The sequence below is a fragment of the Lygodium microphyllum genome, unplaced genomic scaffold (assembly GCF_053477565.2).
Source record: "Lygodium microphyllum isolate KBCC unplaced genomic scaffold, Lygodium_microphyllum_v1.1.10 scaffold_125, whole genome shotgun sequence".
Lineage (NCBI taxonomy): Eukaryota > Viridiplantae > Streptophyta > Polypodiopsida > Schizaeales > Lygodiaceae > Lygodium > Lygodium microphyllum.
The window spans coordinates 51785-73216 of NW_028229608.1; the positions used below are offsets into that span (position 1 = coordinate 51785).

Below are 21432 nucleotides of genomic sequence, written 5' to 3' on the forward strand. Positions count from 1 at the left end.
GAAAATTTGGTATTTTATAGCATCTTAGTCTCTCTTCCGCTTCAAAAATAGACTTTAAAATCTACTCTCATTGAAAACCATGGGATAGGGCGACTCAGCCCATTGAATCCCACGAATTGATTTGCACAAACAACAACAAGAAAAAGCATTAAGCTGCCACAAAAAATATATGCAACAAAGCACAAGAATAGCTCTCTCTCCTGCCTAACAAAACCAAGATATGAAAATCCTAAAGGGATAGACACAACATAATCAGACACAAATCTAGAGTGAGTCACTAACCAATTGTGGTAACACCGACTGGCTGAAAGGACCATCCAAGAGGTCATCCTAGTGGTGGCATGACCTACCTACCTAACTAATGACGACTAGATCACGAACTTCTACTAGGCAAGGACTTCTATAGCCTGGTCATTAGATATTAACACATATATCTTTTAAAATTTCTATACTCAAGCATGTAAAATAAGAGAGCTAAGTGTAGAGTAACCCAAGGAGAATAGGGCATTGGCCTCAGGTCTTAACTCGGCACCCAAGAAATTACCAAAGCTTCTCATAAGGTGATACTTAAAATTTTTTAATTTCACTTCCTATGGTTTCTTCTCCGACCTTCCTTATTCTTTATTTTGGCTAAATGCTACCCCTAGGAAGACAAGGCATTGCCCTTGGGTCTAACTCTCGAGGAAATTACTATATCTATATCCTCTACATCACATGCATTTAAGGCCTATTAATAAATATCCTTATCTATGAATTTTTCTAGAACAAAACATAACCCTTTTCTATTCAATCTCTAAATAACCCATTTATATTCCACCCTTCTATATGTAAAAAATGTATAAAAATAGTATTTAAAAAATACATTATTTTTAATCCATGTAATGCACACACATATTCATGAATAACTTACTAACTTGTCCCCAAGAACCTACCAAGTCTTTGCAAGGCAATAATCAATTGCTTTTATAATTTTTGTTCATTTCTTTTCTAGGTGAGAGGTTAGAACTCATTTTTACACACCTCTCTAATTTTATATGTAGATATATTCAAAACTTTCTTTTCTTTATACTTCAGCAAGCTTCTCTAACTGCCTCATACTAGCAAGGACACCTAGAATAGGTGCTTAGTAGGCTAGGAGAACATGGTCACTACGACTAACTTCCAAAACAAGTCTTTAATGCCTCACAATGTCTTGACAAGAGGTAGACAAGTACTCGAATCTCCCCTAGATATACCTAACCCTAGGACTTCATGCCTTAATTTTCGGTCCCCACAAATGAAAATAAAAAAACCCCCACATACACATATAACATTTTCAGCTTTAGAAAAATACTCGAAAAGGCAACGACACCACTTTGAATGGCCACAAGAAGCTCCTATGGAGCAAAGGGTTCATCCAAGTACACTTCGTCAAACGTATCCAATGCAATCACTAAAATAGAAAACCATTAAATGCACCCGCACCAAATAGACACATGGCCCTCTTGGCGTAAAGGACTATAATAGTTCAAAACCAATGAAATGGTCTTGAAGGAAAGTACATAAGCTTGATGAAACACATCTTAACAACCATTCTTCACAATAGAAGAATATGGGTGCTAAAACTTCAGTTGAGATCAATACAACAATGAGTATTGCTTTTGAAAACAAAAGGAAGGTGTTTAGAACTAATGAGGCAAAAACTTGAAGATGAAATGAAGGCTTGTATTAAACCAAGAGAAATTTTGTGAGTATACTTGATTTCACTTTGTTTAAAATGTGCTAAAATCATGAATTTGTGTGTATATATATGCATATATACTTATCAATGTGTCTAGAGTTGGTATTGATAAGGTATTCATAGCATACAATATATCCTTTATTTCTAAAATTTGATTATGGTTTATAATACTTATTGTTTACTTTATGTATAAGAGGTGACTATATCTAGTAAATAGATATATGTTATTGCCATCAACAATAATAGTCCATGTATGATGTGTGAGAGTTGACAACTAGTGTGTACATATGTATTGTTGCCATGAACATATTTCCTTTTTTCATAATACCTTATCTCTTAGGGACATATCGTCATCTTGTAACGGTTAAATCATGCATGCTTCAGAATTTGAGGTTTCTAATAGTCATGGATGTTTCAAACTTTTCACAAAGTAGTATACCATTACCTCATAGCCAATTTTGAGCATAAACTTTTTTATTTAGCATTAAAAGAGAAGATTAGCACATCATTTCATAACATCATGACACCAAGAATGTAAAATTTTTAATGTAATCTTTGTAGTTGAAGCGTTTCTTCTAAAATGGCATGAAAATATGCCATTGAGGGATGGCACCACTCTCGTCATTGTTCTCGATAAGAGATGACATAGCTACTGCCGTTTTTCTCTATTTCAAAAATGTTTGTTCATCATTTGATACCGTTATATCAACGCGTTGTCGGCTGAAAGTGCTTGAGCTCTCTCGTGAGCTTTTCCACGACGTATAGCAGCGCGGATAGGTCAGTAGCACTGGTCCTCGCAGGGCAGTTCATGTCTGCAGAGGGGGCAACTGTTGCTTTTAGACAGCCATGAGACTACGCAGGCTCTATGGAACTTGTGCCCGCATGGTAGCTGCGTTAAGAGGTTGCCAGCATGCGTATCCAAACAGACAGAGCACACGACGACGTCGACCTCGTCTTCATCCTCCTTTTGATGGCGATCGTGCAGAAGGGCCTGCTCGATGGACGGAAGCCCGTCGATCGCGGACCTGCTGGCAGGCAACTGCTGACGTGAAGGCGCCAACGTGGCGGTCAAGCCATCAGTCGGCGACCAACTCGCGCGCATGATTGTAAGTGCGTCTCTGAGCGGCGTGACCATTATTCTATTTCCCAGGCCTAACAGCTGCATCGTCCTCTCGTCTCGGTAAACCCTGTCTGTGATCACTGTCAACTCTCCCGATCTCACCTGCTCTTCTTCCTGAAGGGACATGACGTCGCTTAGTAGGTCCAGGCAATAGTCGGAGCCAGTGACCCACATTATCACGTGATCGATCACCATGTCAACCTCGCGAATCCGTGATATGATCTGCGCTAAATACTCGTCGGCGCTCGCGGCCATATCCATTTCGTAGGTCAGTAGGTCTGCGTTAAATTCAACATCTGTAAGACTGGAATATAATGCAGCGGCTTCTTGTAATCGGAGCTGTTGTTCCATCTTGTCTCACGATCAACACCATTGGACATCATAGCTAAAACGGAATAAGATATAGGCTTAAAGACACGTCCGAGTCGGTCCTTCAGTCCTTTTTAAATACCGACGTTGTGACTCCATTACCATTGTATCAGCATTATTTTTCAGCCAATGTAGTATTCTTCCTGCATCTTCCTTTTCAACTTCTTCTCAATCTCTCCTTCTCTCTATGTTCATGTTTCTCTTCTATTGTGCACTGTGACATGGTATCATGGCCTAATTGACGACACAATCTAGAGATTTCTTATAGAACAACAAGTTTTCATCGGAAGAGAAGTAGCCCAAATCTTCAAAATGCACATATTTAGCCTACATTTTTTTTTGCATTTATAGCCCATACAGGTGGTGCATTACCCCATTTGAGCTTCATAACAGCTAGGCAATACTCTCTAGGTCCTACATGATAGCATTCATCCATGAAGTGGCATGAATTTCTACATTTTTTAGGTGAGCACATCTTGTGCATGATAATAACTTGGTACAAGTGACAACTTCCAAGTTGTATAGCTAATAGATTTTTCGGGAGAAATGATGCATCTATAGTCTCTGTTAGTTGATTACCTTCTTTGATTTCCATTGTATCCATCAAAATGTAGATTTCTAGGTGATTATAAGATCGATCATATCTTACTAGTTTATGAGCTTTGATGACTCCGAGGAGGATCTTCTTTTTAGATACTCTTTTGAGCAGAGACGAGATTATCATGCATCCATCCCCCTTCTATTCATCTTTCACCGCAGGCTTCATCCTCAATGAAGATATTGTCCTTGATATCCTTGTTGTAGGTGCTTAAATTATCCTTATCACCTAAAGAACACAAACTAGGTGGTTTAAACTATTTGTTTTGGTCATGTAAGGTGGAGTGTATACTTGACATCTTTGATCATTTGACTCTTGTTTCACATTCCATCCCTCGTCCTAAGGAGGATCTAGCAAATAGAACTTCTATGGACCATGCAGCCTTGTGGGATCAACTTAACTCTCAAGCCCAATCCTTTCTCTTTTATGAGTTCACAGGATTCTGTCCTTCTACATTTTCACATGCTGAGGATTGCACCAGAAGTGTGGAAGTAGCTTGCATATTTACATCAACATAAGATGTTTGTCCGCAAGATTTCCCTTGAGAAAAAGTTTTAAATGCTTAGTCTTGATGATTCCTCCTCTATAAAGGAGCATATCACAAAGATGACACTCAGCCCAACCTAGGATGTGATTATCACTACAAGCCATTTGCAAGGTACTTAAATCCCTTTCATGCAATGCGACTACTTGGACAACATTTAATGGACGTCAATGATTAACTCATATGAATCACAACTAGGAAATTATTGCCTAGATGCATTATGCACTATTCTTTTTCGCGAGGCAATCAAGGATGCACTTAAACAATTCCATCTTTTTAAGCTATGCAATATGCGTTTAGGATTGCAACTTGGAAATGCAAACAAACCCAAATGCACGACATGCACTAACTCTTGTAAATCATCCAAGGAAATAAATTTCCCAATGTAATTTAACTTGACTACGTGAATTAAAGACATGCTTAAATGCATTCTTTTCATGCGGAATTAATTTTTTTAAGAACCCGGGTATTGAGGTTCGGGGTGTTATCCACACGCGAACTCAGAGTAGAAGCTCCCACATGTGCGCCTCTCGCCATTTTCTTGGGAGCTATTGACGAATCAAATCCCAGTTCAGCAAATTACTTCCTCTTGGGCCCTTTACACGTTATGAATCCCTCTCCGACCGATTATTTTCTCATTTTCACAGGACATGGGCCTTTGCAGACTTGGTTTTAAAAAGATCGGGGAAGCACCTGAGAACAGGTCTTAAGGAGGCCTTCTAATGGAAGCTTCCAAAGAAGCTTCCAAGCGTCTGTGGCAGAAGATTTCGTGGAGAGAGAAGATGAAGATGATTGGGAGAAGGGTGAGGATGACGATGAAGGAGATGAGGATGATGATTTTGATCATGATGGCGATGGTTATGACACAGGAGCCTGGCAGACAGCATGGCCGCGATGGCATGTGGCGGCTTCATGGCACAAGGTGGCAACTCCTCTCTCTCCTCCCCAAGCTTCAAAGGGGGGGTTCATAAAGTTAGAGGGGGAAGGGAATGGCCACACACATGGTCAGTAGCATGCCTCCTCCCTCCCATGCTCTCCTACACCACTCCTCTTACACTCATGGTCTTCCCAAAATCCCTCTCCCTAGCATGCATCGACTGAGGGGAGGGGGTTAATAATAAAAAAAATTGTCAAAATTTTAACCATTATCCCCCTTTTTCCCCCTAGAAGAGGTGTTCCTGTGCAGGATTGCGGTCTTCAAGCCACAGCCTCTTATGCACGTCACAGAGCCGGAATTTATCAATGCGCGTGGAGGGAACACTTAGCCACCAACATTTATCGATGCAGAAGATTATTTTGAACCGCTTTTTGCGCGTCGTGTGCAGGGTCATTAATATTTCGTATGGAAATATTACATGCTCGGCTTGAAACACTTGAAAGAATAAGTGATCCATGGGTCTTGGCAGTTGAGCTTGTCTATACACTAGAACTTGGTTACAAGTGTAGAGGCTCAAGATAAAATCCTCGATGTGAATGTAACTCCTGATCATCTTAGGGTACATTGAGCATGGACTAAGAGAGCCCATAGAGTACTACATTGGCTATCGCTATGTATTTTTGATGCTATGGTTATGCAAATAATGAATTGCAGGTCATTGAAGAATGCATGGGATATTTTGATGAGATACTATGGTACTACCACTAGTGCCAGAAGAATATAGCGAAAGTAGAAGTTCAACACAATAGCCAGGAAAGGACTCTCCATTCAAGACTATGTGACTAAGATAAAAACTATTGTGAATTAGCTAGAATGCGTTGGGACCAAGGTGGATAATGAGGATTTGGTGGATGTGACTTTGAATGGTCTAGGGCCTGAATACAAGTCCTTTGATACATCAATTTCAATCACGGTTGAAATGCTTGACTTTAATGAATTAGTACCCTTGCTTATCCACAAAAAAGTGAAATTGGGGTTGACTATGAGCTTCACTAGCTCTAAACATAGAGATGCATCTTTTTACTCTAGTCAAATAGGCCATGGTCATCATGGCAAAGGTTCTAGCTACTGTGGCAGGAGAACCTAGCATCATGCATCTCAATATGAGCAAAGTCAGGAGGGATTTGTTTATAGAGATGGTGGATACTCTCTATGAGGATCCTGGCATACTTAGTCTACTCATGAAAATGCTAATAAGGATAGAAAATACCATTAATGTGGCAAGCATGGCCACATTGCAAAAGAGTGCTAGAAAAAGCAAGTTGATCAAAAGTATAGACAGTAGGGACACTATGCATCTTCTAGTCATGCAAAGCTTGAGACAAGTGACAGATGTTTGCTATGACTTGTGTACATAACAAAGACAAGCAACAAGGAAAGTTGTATGATGTCTTGTTTATGAATTTTGGTGCCTCCAATCACATGATACCACATGGTGAGTGGTTTGATGAGCTAAAAACAAGTGCTAATGGCTATGTATGTAGTACTAGAGATGATTCTCAACATGACATAGCACACATAGGGATTTTTCCCTTGGTTATGCTAGATGGAAAGAAAAAGCAGCTGCATGATTGATTGCATATTCCATCGATCACCAAGAATATTCTATTTGTTGGTCAAATGGTTGAGTAGAACGTGCAAGTATGATTTAATAAAGATGTCTGCTTCATAGAGGAATGTGGCAAAGGATGTAGATTGGCTACTAAACATTAGAGACATGGTAGGATGTTTACACTAGTAGATACAAACTTACATGAATTGAATGCTGTTATCTTTGCTTATGATGGGACAAGTATCCAAGACATTGATATTTGGCATAAGCGGATTGGACATATAAATGTTCAAAAATTATAGCAAAGCATGCGATTAGGAGGCAATTGACTTGTAGCTATACTCCATGAAGTTACTGAAAGGAATCCATATTAGTGGATGAAGACCCATGGTTGTAGAGCCTTCGAGTCCAAGGACTTACACTACTAGATGCATCCTGAGTAGATCCATTGATAGAAGTAGTGCCCTATTATTCATTTGCATCATATGTGCCTTATGAATCATCATCATATATATTGTAGCCTACTTAGCCCCATACCAAGATTCTAACTCATCAAACACAATATCATAGCTACAATATCTCTCATGTAGTCAAAATAATGCATTTGTATGCCTTCCTTTCATGTGAGTATCTAAGGAAAACACGCTTAACTACTTTAGGGTTTCTTCCATTTTTCATTTGTAACATGGACATAGGCAATACTATCAAATACTTTCAAATTTCAAATGTCAGGCTTATATCCATACAATGGCTCATAAGGTGTCTTTTTATGTATTCCTATAGTAGGTGTTCTATTCATCACATAGACAACAATAAGTGTTGCTTTAGCCCAATAAGACAAAGTCATGCCCTTCTCATTCAACATGGACATGTGGCCGAAACTAGAGACCTTTGTTTGAATGGGGGTATTGGAGCTATATATAGCTCACCCTATCTAGACTAGCTCTCACCTATATATATGTAGATTGTGATCAATATGATATAGTCTTTGGGAGTGTATATGGTTTGTCTCTTCTCTCTCTATCACATCTCTACATATCTTCTCTATGTACATTTCTACATAACCCACTTTTGCTACTTACAAAGGGAGCATCCATATTACCTAGGCTTCTTGTTTCACAATGTCCAAAATCACCTTCAACAAGATCTCTCTCAAAATCAACTTGTTTTCTCTCCACGGTTCCCTCTTTTTCTCTAGAGAATTAATCCTTATCCTGTAAGGATTTCTCCTCAAAAACATGTGAATTAACATCTTCAATCAATATACAAGGATATTAAATCATAACATCATCTTCTATTTTTGATTCACAATAACTTTCACAAAATGGCTCTACAACATTGCCTTCGTCAAGTAGGTTCTTGGATACCATTTGGATTCTCTCTTTATCTTCTTCTATTTCCATTGTAGGGTAGGATACATCTTGACTAGATTCTACTTAGACATTTTAGATTCCTCCTCCTCTTGTTCTCCTCTAGATATTTCAATGTCCTCATGCTCACTTTCATCCAGCTTACTATCTTCTTCCTTTATAAGCTTTCCTATTGACATATCAAACTTTCTTAGCAAGCCTTGTCGGTTATAGATAGTGATTATGCCTTTGCTCCAATCTTAAATTGATCCTGCCTTTCTAAGCCATGGTATTTCTAGAACTAGAGGAAATGCCCCTATTCCGGGCTAACATCACATGTCAAGTTATATTCATGGGGTATAGCACATACCTTGATCTCAAGGTCTTGTATGACTCCTATACACATAATTTTAGCATGATAAGCCAACCACAATCTAAATCCAACTCTTTAATCATATTAATACCAAACTTCTCAACATAAACTTGTGTGATGACACACAACTAAGCTCATATCTATATAAGCTTCTCCAATGTCCTTATCTTTTTATTGAGCATTCACAACAGTATAAATATCAAGAAACTCCTCTACACTCAAGATGCTCACTGCTCCTCTCTTCTTATCTTTAGCCTTCAAGTTAACCAACCTCTTCCATTCTCTTTGCATATTTGGACATAGCTCCATGACTTGAGCAAAAGACATGGTAGTTTTTATCCGAAGCAAGTCATTTTGATGTCATATTTCTCCTCCCCTCAATTGAAGGCAAGTTAGCTGCATGATAATATCTCCTATTAAGAGCTCTAGTCCTAGTATTTTTTTTTCTTTGCAACCTCTTTGGTCTTACCCTTTGTACCTCAACATTATATTTCACCTTTTCTCTCCATCTCTTGCCAACCTTTTTGGTCATTTTCTCATCCCTCTCTATTGTTCTCCTCTTGTTCATCATAGGTGCTACATCAACATTTTTGTTGGCAGCCAGAATGCAATTCAATGCACTATTTGTGTTCTTCTTCACATAGAACCTCTTAAGGTTGAAGGATTATGTATCTCTATCCCATGGTCATTTTGTGTGTTGGGTAAGCTCTTGGAAAGTTGATACATTTCACCTCCCACATCTTCTAGGTTGTGGACAATTTGGACTTATGTCACCAACCTCATCACAAATGAAAGATGTTGGAAGTCTTATTGGAAACCCTCTACCACTTCCTTTTGATAGTTCTCCCTACAATCCCTAGCTAATATGTGTAGTAGCTCCTCTTTCCCATTGCCTATCCCTCAAGGTAGCCAGCCTCATATTTTCCATTTCAGAAGCTAATTGGTCTTCATCTTGAGGGGCTAGTTGAGCTCCCTATTTAGCGATTGTTTGGTAGTTTTGGACATTGACTTCTAGGGTAGGTTTTCAAGATTCTAGTCTTGGTATCTCTTCTCTAGGCCTCTCCAGCTAATCTCTCTTTCTATACATCTCAATTTTCCTTTTCTTCTTTACCACTATTCTTACTACCTCTTCAAAAGTTTTTGTTTACTTGACTTTCAACCTTGTCCTTACATACCCTTGCAATTTCTCCACAAAATGCTTTAGTTTAAGCATGGTTTGTTCTCTTTCTCCATTACCCAAGGCATTGTTTAAATGATCTTATAGTCTCTCAAAGTCTAGGGTAAAAGACTCCATGGTTTGATATTGTTTCCTTCGTCATAGCTCAATCCTTTTCCACAATTCTTGTGGGGTCTCAATTTCCTCAAAATAGTTTACAAAATCTTGCTTTATTGCTTTATATTTTGGCGGGGCTGGAGGGTTTCTTTGACTCAACTACCTTTGACATCTAGCAAGTTTCTACACTTATCCAAAATTTGAAACTTTAAAAATTGGATCTTGGTAGTTGGTTCTACAAGTATTAGAATGATGGAACCCAATTCTAGCATCTATAGGAAAATTTGAGCATCCTCCCCTTTTCTTCCGCAAAACTCAGGAAACAAGTTTCCCATCCTCTTTATCAAGTTTGGTCAACTCAAAAGTGCTCTATTCTACAAGTATTTGAATGATGGAACCCAATTCTAGCTTCTATAGAAACATTCAAGCATCCTCCCCTTTTCTTCCACAAAAATTAGGAAACGAGTTTCCTGTCCTCTTTATCAAGTTTGGTCCACTCAAAAGTGCTCGATTCAATCTCAACACTCCCAATGAGGGCAATAGAAAGGATGATACATGCTCAGTTGCTAATGAAAAACCTATATAACCATGCATCGTCGAGAGATACTAAGGAGTGTTGGTAGAGTTTAGTAACCTAGTACTAGGGTTTGTTAGACTTGGACTTTAATTGGACATGTGATATGCCCTGATAAAGACATATTGAACTTTTTTCTAACACGTGTAGATAAAGTTTAGAAATATTCTCAAGTTTAAGTGTTTTGACAAATTTTGATAATGAAAATGTTTTGTCAAAAATTTTCTAACTTTTAGGCATAAGGCCTATTTTATAAGCTAATTTGTGATCAAATAGAGCAGAGTTTGGTCAAAGTTCCTCTCATGGAGTCTGAAGAGTAGATCAAGGAGAATATTTTCTCATCTCATATCCTCATACCAATTCTTCAGCATTTTAGAGATATGAGGCTTCTAAATTGAAAAAAAAAATCAATACTTCAAAAAATGTATAATGTTGTGTGTGCTTAACTATTTTCATTTTTGGTAGGGTTGAATGTGAGTGATGATTTGGGAGGATTGCATCAATTTGGCACACACTTTTCTTGTGAAACACATCGTTCTTGGAAAAGCCTATTTTGGAAACATGAAGTCATTTTGGTAGAAAATCTGAACGAATAGTTATCTTCATCGTCATCTTCTTTTACAAATTTATGATTTTGAGACTATGAAAATGATTGTGATTGTGATTGTGATTGAGATTGTGAGTGACTGTGAGATTGTGATTATTTCATGTACATGAATTCAGCTGAAGGGTGGTTGGGAGGTTCAAGATCTACATTGGAGTGCAATTTCTGATTGTGTTATCTATTGCTACTCTATTTCCTTCAAACTATAATACAAATTTCTCATTTTGTCTTTGTACTTGCATCTCTTTATCACAAATTGTGTTGATTTCTATCAAATTGTGATTAGTGGTGTTGCAAAACACGACTAACAATAGGTTCTTAAGCACTCTAAGGGAGAACATTATTCAAATCATATCACAAAGAAGCTATTTCCCTATACCTTTATATCTGTTCTAGCTTTCTAATCAATTTTTAGTAGCTTAACACTCCTTCTCACTACAAGGGTATACACATATAGCGACGCTAAATAGCGACTTTTTTTTTCGGTGTCGGTATTAGCCTCGCTATTAGCGTCGGTAACTGCGTCTTTGAAAACGTCGGTATTTGTGTCGCAAATATCGACGTTTTTAGAGACGCAGATACCGACACTAATAGTGACGACTTACTGCAGTAACATTTCATCGAAACCCGAACGTTTCTTTCATATGAGCGCGCGAAGGCGGAGAGAAAGAGAAAGGGAGGTGAGCAAGAGAGGGAGGTGAGCAAGAGAGGTGAGCAAGGAAGCAAGCTGCGAGCCGCACGCGAGGAGAGGAGCGTCGCCGGCACGAAGAGGTCGTTGAAGAAGAAGAGAGCACGACGGTATGCCCTGTTTTGGTTTCTTTACAATCTTTGTCTTGCTTTGCAATGTAGGTTAGAAAGTGTTGGTTTGTCTTCAATCTTTGTGTTGCTTTGTGTTGCTTTGCAATGTAGGTTAGGAAGTATTGAAAGAGAGAGAAATGGAAGCGAGTGTTTTCAAATTTTTTCTTGTGTTGGTTTTTATTCTTTGCAATGTAGGTATGAAAATGTATGTGTGTGAGCATAGTTTAGAGCCGACCTCAAAGATAGATAAGTTTAGAGCCAAACTCAAAGAGATAGGTATGAAAATTAAAAAAAAAGACTTGAAATATATATATCGTGGAGTGGTCCCAATATACAATATAGAATCGTTATTAAATTATCATTCCATTACATCGCAGTCAAGATGTATAGCACTCACGACCAACATGGTGGTGATCGTGAGGCTTGGCTTAATCAACATGTCCCCTGTCCATGCACGCAATGCAAATTGGCCATTCGTCGGAAACGTCATTTGTCCATAGAGCATGTGCAACGGTATGGAGAGTTTCGAGTTGAGATAATCGACCAAGCAGTCTTGAATTATAAGATTGCGGTAAGTTCTCTCTCATTACGTACTATATGACATGTAATTGATTTAAGTATAACAGTTTGGGGTTATCTTAGAAGTTAGCTCCTTAATGTCCTTTAGAGGGTCACGACCATGTCAATACATTGCAGTCCGCAGATCTCTTGCGTCCAGTAAGACGGGTTCGTCCGTGCTCTATACAAATGTCGTCCGAGATAACTAACTATCTCATAGAAGGTGATAACTCTCAACCCCCTTCTATGGGTGAGAATGCTGGAGACATGGACAATCCTCCTACTTGTTTGGAGCCGGAGTTAGAGGACATGATCGAATCATTGCTTCGGATGGACTCGGAATCCCAAGATCCTTTAATTGCGCAGGTTGCCATTCCATTGTATGATGGGAGTCAGGTATCCCGTTTGAAGACACTTCTTGCATGGTTTAGCATACAAACAAAGTATGGATGGAGCGATGCGAGTGTGACAGAGCTATTCAGGTATATTATGATGTGTATGATTCTTTATTGAAAGCCATTAAAATGTGCTATGTAGTACTCAAATAATGTGCTTCATTGCAATTTGTATAACGTTGAAATCTTACATTTTGCCTATCCAAAACACGATGCCTGAGTCTCGTGAAGATGCAAGACAAGTGCTGCGAAAGCTAGGCATGTATTATAATTGCATTCATGCTTGCCCCAATGATTGTGTTCTCTTCCGGGGAGAGTTTGAATTGTTGGCCACATGTCCCAAGTGTGGTGCGGACAGGTATCGAAATGACTTGCAAGGACAGTCTGTTCTGTAGAAGGTTTTGAGGCACTTTCCGCTTATTTTGAACTCACGTTATATATACATATATTCATGAGTGACACCCCCGAGACCCTTATGTAGACACAAATTAGGGTTAGTGTTAGGTCACCTCTCTAGGACACCGCACTCTTTTAGGGTTAGGGTTTGCACCTCACTTTGTGTTTTGGGGTTTGCACCTTTGTGAATTAGGGTTTGTGCCATTTTTGCATTTTAGGATTTCCACCATTGTGAATTAGGTCTTGTGCCCTCTTTTGGGCATTCTAGCTACTTTGTGGGATCTAGATTGGTCAATCCTCCAAGCATTCTTGTACCGTAGTCTAAATAGATAAGGGTTACACTAATCTAATAAAAGATACATGTGTACAATCTATGCAACTATTGTGCGTATGACAAATACAACCATAGGTTATAAATACAATGAGAGTGACTTGGTCCATTACCATTGTATCAGCATTATTTTTTAGCCAATGTAGTATTCTTCGTTCATCTTCCACTTCAACTTCTTCTCAATATCTGCTTCTCTCTATGTTCATGTTTCTCTTCTATTGTGCACTCTCACATGGTATCATGGCCTAATTGATGACACAATCTAGAGATTTCTTATAGAACAACAAGTTTTCATCTGAAGAGAAGTAGCCCAAATCTTCAAAATGCACATATTTAGCCTACATTTTTTTTGCATTTATAGCCCATACAGGTGGTGCATTACCCAATTTGAGCTTCATAACAGCTAGGCAATACTCTCTAGGTCCTACATGATAGGTTCGTCCATGAAATGGCATGAATTTCTACATTTTTTAAGTGAGCACATCTTGTGCATGATAATAACTTGGTACAAGTGACAACTTCCAAGTTGTATAGCTAATAGATTTTTCGGGACAAATGATGCATCTATAGTCTCTGTTAGTTGATTACCTTCTATGATTTCCATTGTATCCATCAAAATGTAGATTTCTAGGTGATTATAAGATCGATCATATCTTACTAGTTTATGAGCTTTGATGACTCCGAGGAGGATCTTCTTTTAAGATACTCTTTTGAGCAGTTATATGCATCCATCCCCCTTCTATTCATCTATCACAGAAGGCTTCATCCTCAATGAAGATATTGTCCTTGATATCCTTGGTGTAGGTGCTTAAATTATCCTCATCACCTAAAGAACACAAACAAGGTGGTTTTAACTATTTGTTTTGGTCATGTAAGGTGGAGTGTATACTTGACATCTTTGATCATTTGGTTCTTGTTTCACATTTCATCCCTTGTCCTAAGGAGGATCTAGCAAATAGAACTTCTATGGACCATGTAGCCTTGTGGGATCAGCTTAACTCTCAAGCCCAATCCTTTCTCTTTAATGAGTTCACTGGATTCTATCGTTCTACATTTTCACATGCTGAGGATTGCACCAGAAGTGTGGAAGTAGCTTGCATATTTAGATCAACATAAGATGTTTGTCCACAAGATTTCCCTTGAGAAAAAGTTTTAAATGCTTAGTCTTGATGATTCCTCCTCTATAAAGGAGCATATCACAAAGATGGAGTGATAAGTTCAAAGCACGACTTGTTGCAAAAGGTTACTCGCAGATTGCAGGAGTAGATTATCAAGAAACATTTTCTCCCATTGTGCGCTCCACAACTGTTCGTATGATTTTGGCTTTTGCAACATTATTTGATCTAGAGATTCACCAAATGGATGTTAAAATGGCTTTTTTCAATGGAGATCTTGAAGAAGAAATCTATATGGAGCAACCTGAAGGTTTTATGATTGCAGGAAAGGAGTATCTTGTATGCCAGCTTCATCGTGCATTGTCTAGATTGAAGCAAGCCTCTCGTGCTTGGTATATTAAGATTGATCAGTTCCTCACATCTAAAGGTTTTGTTGCATGTTTTGCTGACCCAAATCTTTACATCAAAAGGGAGGACAAATGTTTTATTATTCTTGCTCTATATGTTGATACTATTCTTGTGTCAAATAATATTGTTTTCTTGGATGCCATGAAGAAGCTTTTATAGACTGCATTTGAAATGGTGGATCTTGGTGAGATACATTCTTGTTTGGATATTCAAGTTCAACGACACCGACAACAAGGCATTCTTCTTCTTCGCCAGACAAAGTTTATTAATGATATTGTTAAGAACTTTGGGTTGACAAATGCTCACTCTGTCAACACTTCCATTCTTTCAAGCTCTACCAAGGATATTTTATTTGCAGCCAACTTTTTGGGACAATATCTTTCTTCCCCTTCCACTATTCATTGGAGTGCTGCAAAACGTATTCTTAAGTACCTCAAGGGTACTAAGGAATTTGATATTATTTATCATCGTCGAGAGGATTCTTCTTTATCTTCTTCAACTTCTCTTGACCTTATTGGATATACAGATGCTGATTGGGCAAGTTCACACTTATCCATGCATCTACAAGTGGGAATTGTTTCTTTGTAAATGGATGTTTGGTTTCTTGGTCTAGCAAGAAACAACGATGTGTTGCGGTTTCTACAACTGAGGCTGAATATGTTGCTGCATCATTAGCAGCTCGCGAGCTAGTTTGGCTTCGACAACTACTTGTAGATTTGGGACATCCTTCATCATCTAGTACACCTCTTTGATGTGATAACCAAAGTGCTATTAGTCTTACCAAAGACTATATACAACATAGTAAATCAAAGCATATTGCTATTCATTATCATTATGTTTGACATGAAGTCAAGAAAGGTTCCATTATTGTAGAGCATTGTCCCAGTGATCAAATGGTTACAGACATCTTCACAAAAGTTCTTAGTGAAGCTCGCTTTAGTTCATTAAGACATGCACTTGGTATTGTTCCAAGTTCTTGTCTCATTGATTGAGGCATGTATCATTGTATTCAAGAAAACTTTATAGTAAATCATTTTTGTATTGTAGGTATGTGTAGGGGCTCGGGTTTTTCCCTTGTTCTCCCTAAGGGTTTTTTCACTCGCAGCCAGAGACCTTTGTTTGAGTGGGGATGTTACAACTATATATATCATCTCTCACTTGACTTGGATCTCACCTATATATACTAACTCTACATCAATATGAATCATTCTTTGGGAGCATGTCTTGTGTATCTCTCTCGTACTCTCTCTCTCTCTCAACATCTATGGCCAGCCAATAGACTTCCATGAAATTCTTGCATGACCTATCTTTGAGTCTTCTTATCTCCTAAGACACGAACATGCGCTCTTCCTTTCTTCTTCGCATGCCTCCAAAGATAGCCATCTTTGAGAAAGAAGCCATAAGCTTTTCTTCTGATTCTCTTGAATTCTTCATTAGTGCAATCTTCCTTCTTTGTCATAGTGCTCAGAAATTGGCCAATTTTTAGCCAATCATCTGCATAATTTTATTCTTTAAAATGTGAACAAACCAAAACAAAACATTGAGCATGCTGTCTTTCAGCTGCCCATCGTCCTTCCATGGTTGTTTCTTCTATCTTTGTTGCTATAAATTTTGTTACAATAGCTGAACCTGTTGTACTTGCCGTAATTAATGATGTACCTGCATTTTTTACATCTATACCATCATTAGGAACAGCTGTACTTGCTGTTTTCAGATCTGAACCTGCAATTATAGCATAATTTTTAGCAAACATAGACTCTGTTTCTTCCTCATCTGTCATCTCTTCTTCATCCTTATATCTGGCACGCGAAAGCATGTCAACAACTGGATTATCTCTTCCTGCAACATGTTTCAAATCAGGATTTAAGGATTTAATATAGGCTATCTATCTTAGCATAACTATGTCCGAAGTGGAGCACTTGGCAATCATGCCCAAGAGTGGAAGACAATCTGTTTCAACTATTACATGTGCACCCATGAAGTACTCCCGATCACACTTCAATGCAGTTACAACTCCCCAATTTTCTCTTTTAATTTGAGCATACCTTCTTTGACGTTCATTGAGAACCTTCGCACCAAAGCGGATTGCATATCTATTGCCCTCAAGATCATCTTGACCGACTGCCCATCCTATGCCAATAGAACTTGTATCTATTGTGAGTATGATAGGCTGTCCATTAGAGTAATTAGACCTCTTTAAGGTGGATGTAGAAATCAACAATTTCTTTGATTTTCGAATAGCTTGTGTATAGTCTTTTTCCCATATAAACCTTTGTCCTTTTCTTAACAGTTGATAAATATTTTCAGCAACATGAGCGAAATGTGGGGATCCAAATAAGATAGAAAACACATGCTCCAAGAAATCTTCTCACCTCCGAAACATTTGTGCATATTTCTCGCATTTTGCTGATAGCATCAATCTTGATTGGAGAAGGCTTTCGGCCATATGGACCACACATATGCCCAACCACAATAACTTCTTCGACTCCAAAAACAGATTTAGCACCTAAAAGAGTAAGATGAACTTCTTCCAATTTAGACAAGATTTGAGCACAATCATTAATATGATCAGAAACAAACTTGTGGCATCCAAGCTCATTCAGTTCTTCATTCTTCTCATGAATTTCACATCCTTTGATCGATACATCATCAAGGAAAGGAAGAGTTAGTTGGGGAATATAATCTCTCAATACTTTATGCATGGCATTCATCATGTGAGCTACTAAATTTGTAGCTCCTTGAGGTAGAGTACACATGCGGACTAAACCAAGAGGTGTCTTCATTGTGGTAATGTCTCGGCTCTCCAAAGCAAGCCGAAATTGGTCATAACCCGAATATAAATCACCCATGGAATAAATTGCTCTAGCTGCAAAAGCCTCAGCAAATTTATCAACAATTCGCCCCGAACCAACATTTCTAATAGTGACTTTATTGACATGCTGTAAATCTTGAATGAATCGCAAAGATCAATTCTTCTTAGGCACAATAAACCATCGGTTGGAATACGGAGCTGAAGATCCCTCCAATATTCGCATCTTTATCTTTTCATTTAACAGCTCCAGTAACTTAGGCAAATGAGCCCTTGGAACTAGAATTGGTTTAAGATTCCAAGGAACGTGTGGGACCGTGAAAATCACCATTGATGCCACAACACTTGGATCTACACAGCCAATTTCATGAGGCTGAAATGAAAAAGCCTTTCCATGTTTCTTTAATATCTGCATAAAGGCTTGCTTTTCAGGTGGCAAGAAAAAAGAGTCTTCACCAATTAGAGCCCAAATGGAACTTATATGACATAGTCCACCATGGGTAGTGTAGTTTTAATGGCCATCATCGCAATCATGGGTAGCATGGCAATGATGGCCAGCATGGCTATAATGGGAAGCATGAAATAAATGCACAACATGGTATGTATGGATAGCAAGGTATGTATGGCCATCATAGTATGTATGGATAGCAAGGTTTCCATGGACACCAAGGCCCTCATGATCTTCATGACAAGATCCTTCTCACTAGGTATGATTCACAATCTCCCTCATCACCATCATACTTGGAAGAATAGACATCCAAGTTTGTAATATTCCGCGTTTAAAAAAAAAACGAATTGGATTAATGGAAATTTTTTAATTCCCCCCCTTATCCCTCCAGCCGACTGACAAGCTAGAGGGGGAGGGAAATAGAAGGAGCAGCTAAGCTCCTTGGTGGAGCCTTATGGAGGGAGGGAGGACATGCATGATAACACGCAGGGAGGGAAGATCCCCCTCCCCTCCACTATTTAAACGAGGGGGAGCTGCTGGTAAGGGAAGAAGGCTGGAGCCGTGAGAGAAAAAAAAAGGGTTGCTGCTGCCGCTGTGCCGTTAGGTGATGCTATCGTTTAGAGGGAGGGAGAAAGTCGTGTAGTGCTGTGTGGAGGAGAGGAGCTGCAAGGTTGAAGGTGAGTCGTGAGGATTAGATTTCGAAAGGCCGTGGAGGTAAGGAGCCGAAGGCTGGATCTGCTGTGCCTCCGCCAACATCCGAAGCCGACTTGACAGGTCGAAGACCGCCGTGAAGCGAGAGGGACAAAAAAAAAACTGGCCGCCAACAAGCTTCCCCAAACCATCTTCTTCCTCCACGTGTTAAAAATCACGAGCCTAGAAGACTTTAGAAGCTTCTTTGGAAGCTTCTAAAGCCCCCTTAGGTAGCCCCCCTTCCTGTGGGCTCCCATAAGCCCTTCCAAGGTTTATAATTTCCCCCCCCCCCCCCCCCCCCCCGGGTTTTAACCCTCCCTAAACCCCCTTTGTTTCCCCCTCCCTAGGATTAGTAAATTCCCTTTTCCCCTTAAGCCCTTCCCTTAGACTTTGGGAACCTACCCCTGGTTTTAATTCCCCTAAGACCTTTTTCACCCCCTTATAACCCTTTTAACCCTTCTTCAACCCCCCTCATAACTCTCATTTTCCCACAACTCCCTAAGCTTTCTTTCTAATCCCCGTATCCCCATTATTATTTTCCCCCCCGAACCTAAAAATCCAAACCATCATCATGGCTCGGATGGTATCCCATAAGGGAAAAATAGCCATGAGATATAAGATAGGAAGGGAAAGTAAAGGGAGTGAAAAGAAGGAGTGAAGGAGGAAGAGTGGAAAAAAGACAAAAGAAAGGGAAGGAAGGAGAAGACGGTGGAATTCTAGAAGAAAGAGGAAAAGGCTATCTCACATTCGAACTACGATGCCGCTGAAGAAAGTCCAAGGTGTAGATGCGGGAGAGTCATCCCCCGGTATCCATGTGGATATCTCACCTCAAAGCCAGGTTTTTTTCTTCTTGGCATTAATTCGGTTTTAAGTCGATCATGCAAAGAAAAATTGTTAAGAATAGGATATATTTGTTCGAGTTATTTGTAACGAAGGAGTTTAGCTTATGAATGACAATATATAGAACTTAGCTTTCTTCAAATTGCATCAAGCATTATAAATTACGAGCAAGATTAACCATTTACTATAGTAGTATATTTTAGTTAAATCCTAAGGTGTAGAGATTATATCTTGCACCATTAGTCTTATTCCTTTCGCAATGAATCGTTGTAAATGGTTAAATTCATGAAAGGTTTCTTTCGTTGCTCAAATTACTAGGAAGTTATCTTGAATATTTGCACATCTTAGTAAGGCAAGTGTTGTTAGTTGGCATGAGCTCATCTTTAAGAAAAAACGAAAGTTAAATGTTAGGAATTAACAAGTATAAAAATTAGATATACGAACTCATTTGGAAAGAAAATGTAATGGGGGATTGCTAGATGACACTCTATTAACACTTTTCCCTTGCTATTTGAGGACTTGGGGACTAATAAAGTGTGTATACACCAATTTCACAGCTAGGCCTTTTTGTCCCAAGGAGTATTCTCGCTCCTTGTATCACCTTGGCATTATGCTATATGCCAAATTAAACTGTATTGATTGGGAAAGTAAATTGTCACAAGGATAGTAAAACCATGACAAGACGATTAATATTACCTTCCAAAAGATAACTGAACCAATCTAAACATAGAAACATTCATACCGTAAACACTTGACTACTTTCCTTATCGTAGGGACAATAAATTCATAAAGATAAGAAACTAGGGTTTGTCCCTAAGGTTCTTAAAAGAAGAAACCCTAGGCCTGACATACGTCAGCTTAAAGAATCTAAACAAATTATTCCATCGCAGGACTTGCACAACATGTATGAAATCATTTAGTCTTGTGATTGATTCACAAGGAGAAAGGGGAAAAACCCTCATCAAGGACGGCAGATCCTTACGCAAGTTATCTTGCAAAAGGACGTATTTTTGGATATCCTTCTAAATAAGGAAAGTTGTAAACCAAAAACTAGCATATCTAAAGCACTTTAGGGTTAACCAAGTTGGGTATGCGCTAACACCGGAATGTAAAAGGATCCTGCCAATTTACAAGACACCTTGGGAACGAGTGCTGATACACTCAAAAAGGAAAGAACACTTCCTTAGCAGTCTGCCAAACAACTCGGTTGATTAACGGAAATGTTTGTGCTTGCTAGAGATTTTAGAGCTCTGTTTGAATTATGAATTACAAATTAAATGAGTACCTATACTTCAGGTTAAAGGCCTGAAGGGAGAGGCAGCTTCAGTTACCCTCGACTGCCTGCCTAACCCTAACCAAGGGGGTTGTTGACTGCACCGGGAACGTGGACCGAACCTGCCGCGAGAGGTCTTTCCGTTGAGTTCTACTTGGAGCAGGAGGACGCTTGGGTGCCAGGGGGGCTCTGGCCGTAAATCCCTCGCCTTTCGGGTCCTGCACAAGAGGCTAACGTGACTCGGGATTCGATCTCGAGGCCCGCATACTAGTTGACGAGCAGAAGCTTGGAATAGTGATCCCTGGAGATTACTGGATAGCCTTCGGGCAGATTATGGACAAGCCTACGGGCAGAACTC

General features: G+C 39.1%; 1 pseudogene; it reads right to left on the reverse strand.

Moving 5' to 3' along the window:
- Nucleotides 1-14234: 14234 nt before the first annotated feature.
- Nucleotides 14235-21432, reverse strand: part of LOC148008534 (uncharacterized) — a 28126-nt pseudogene continuing 20928 nt past the window's right edge.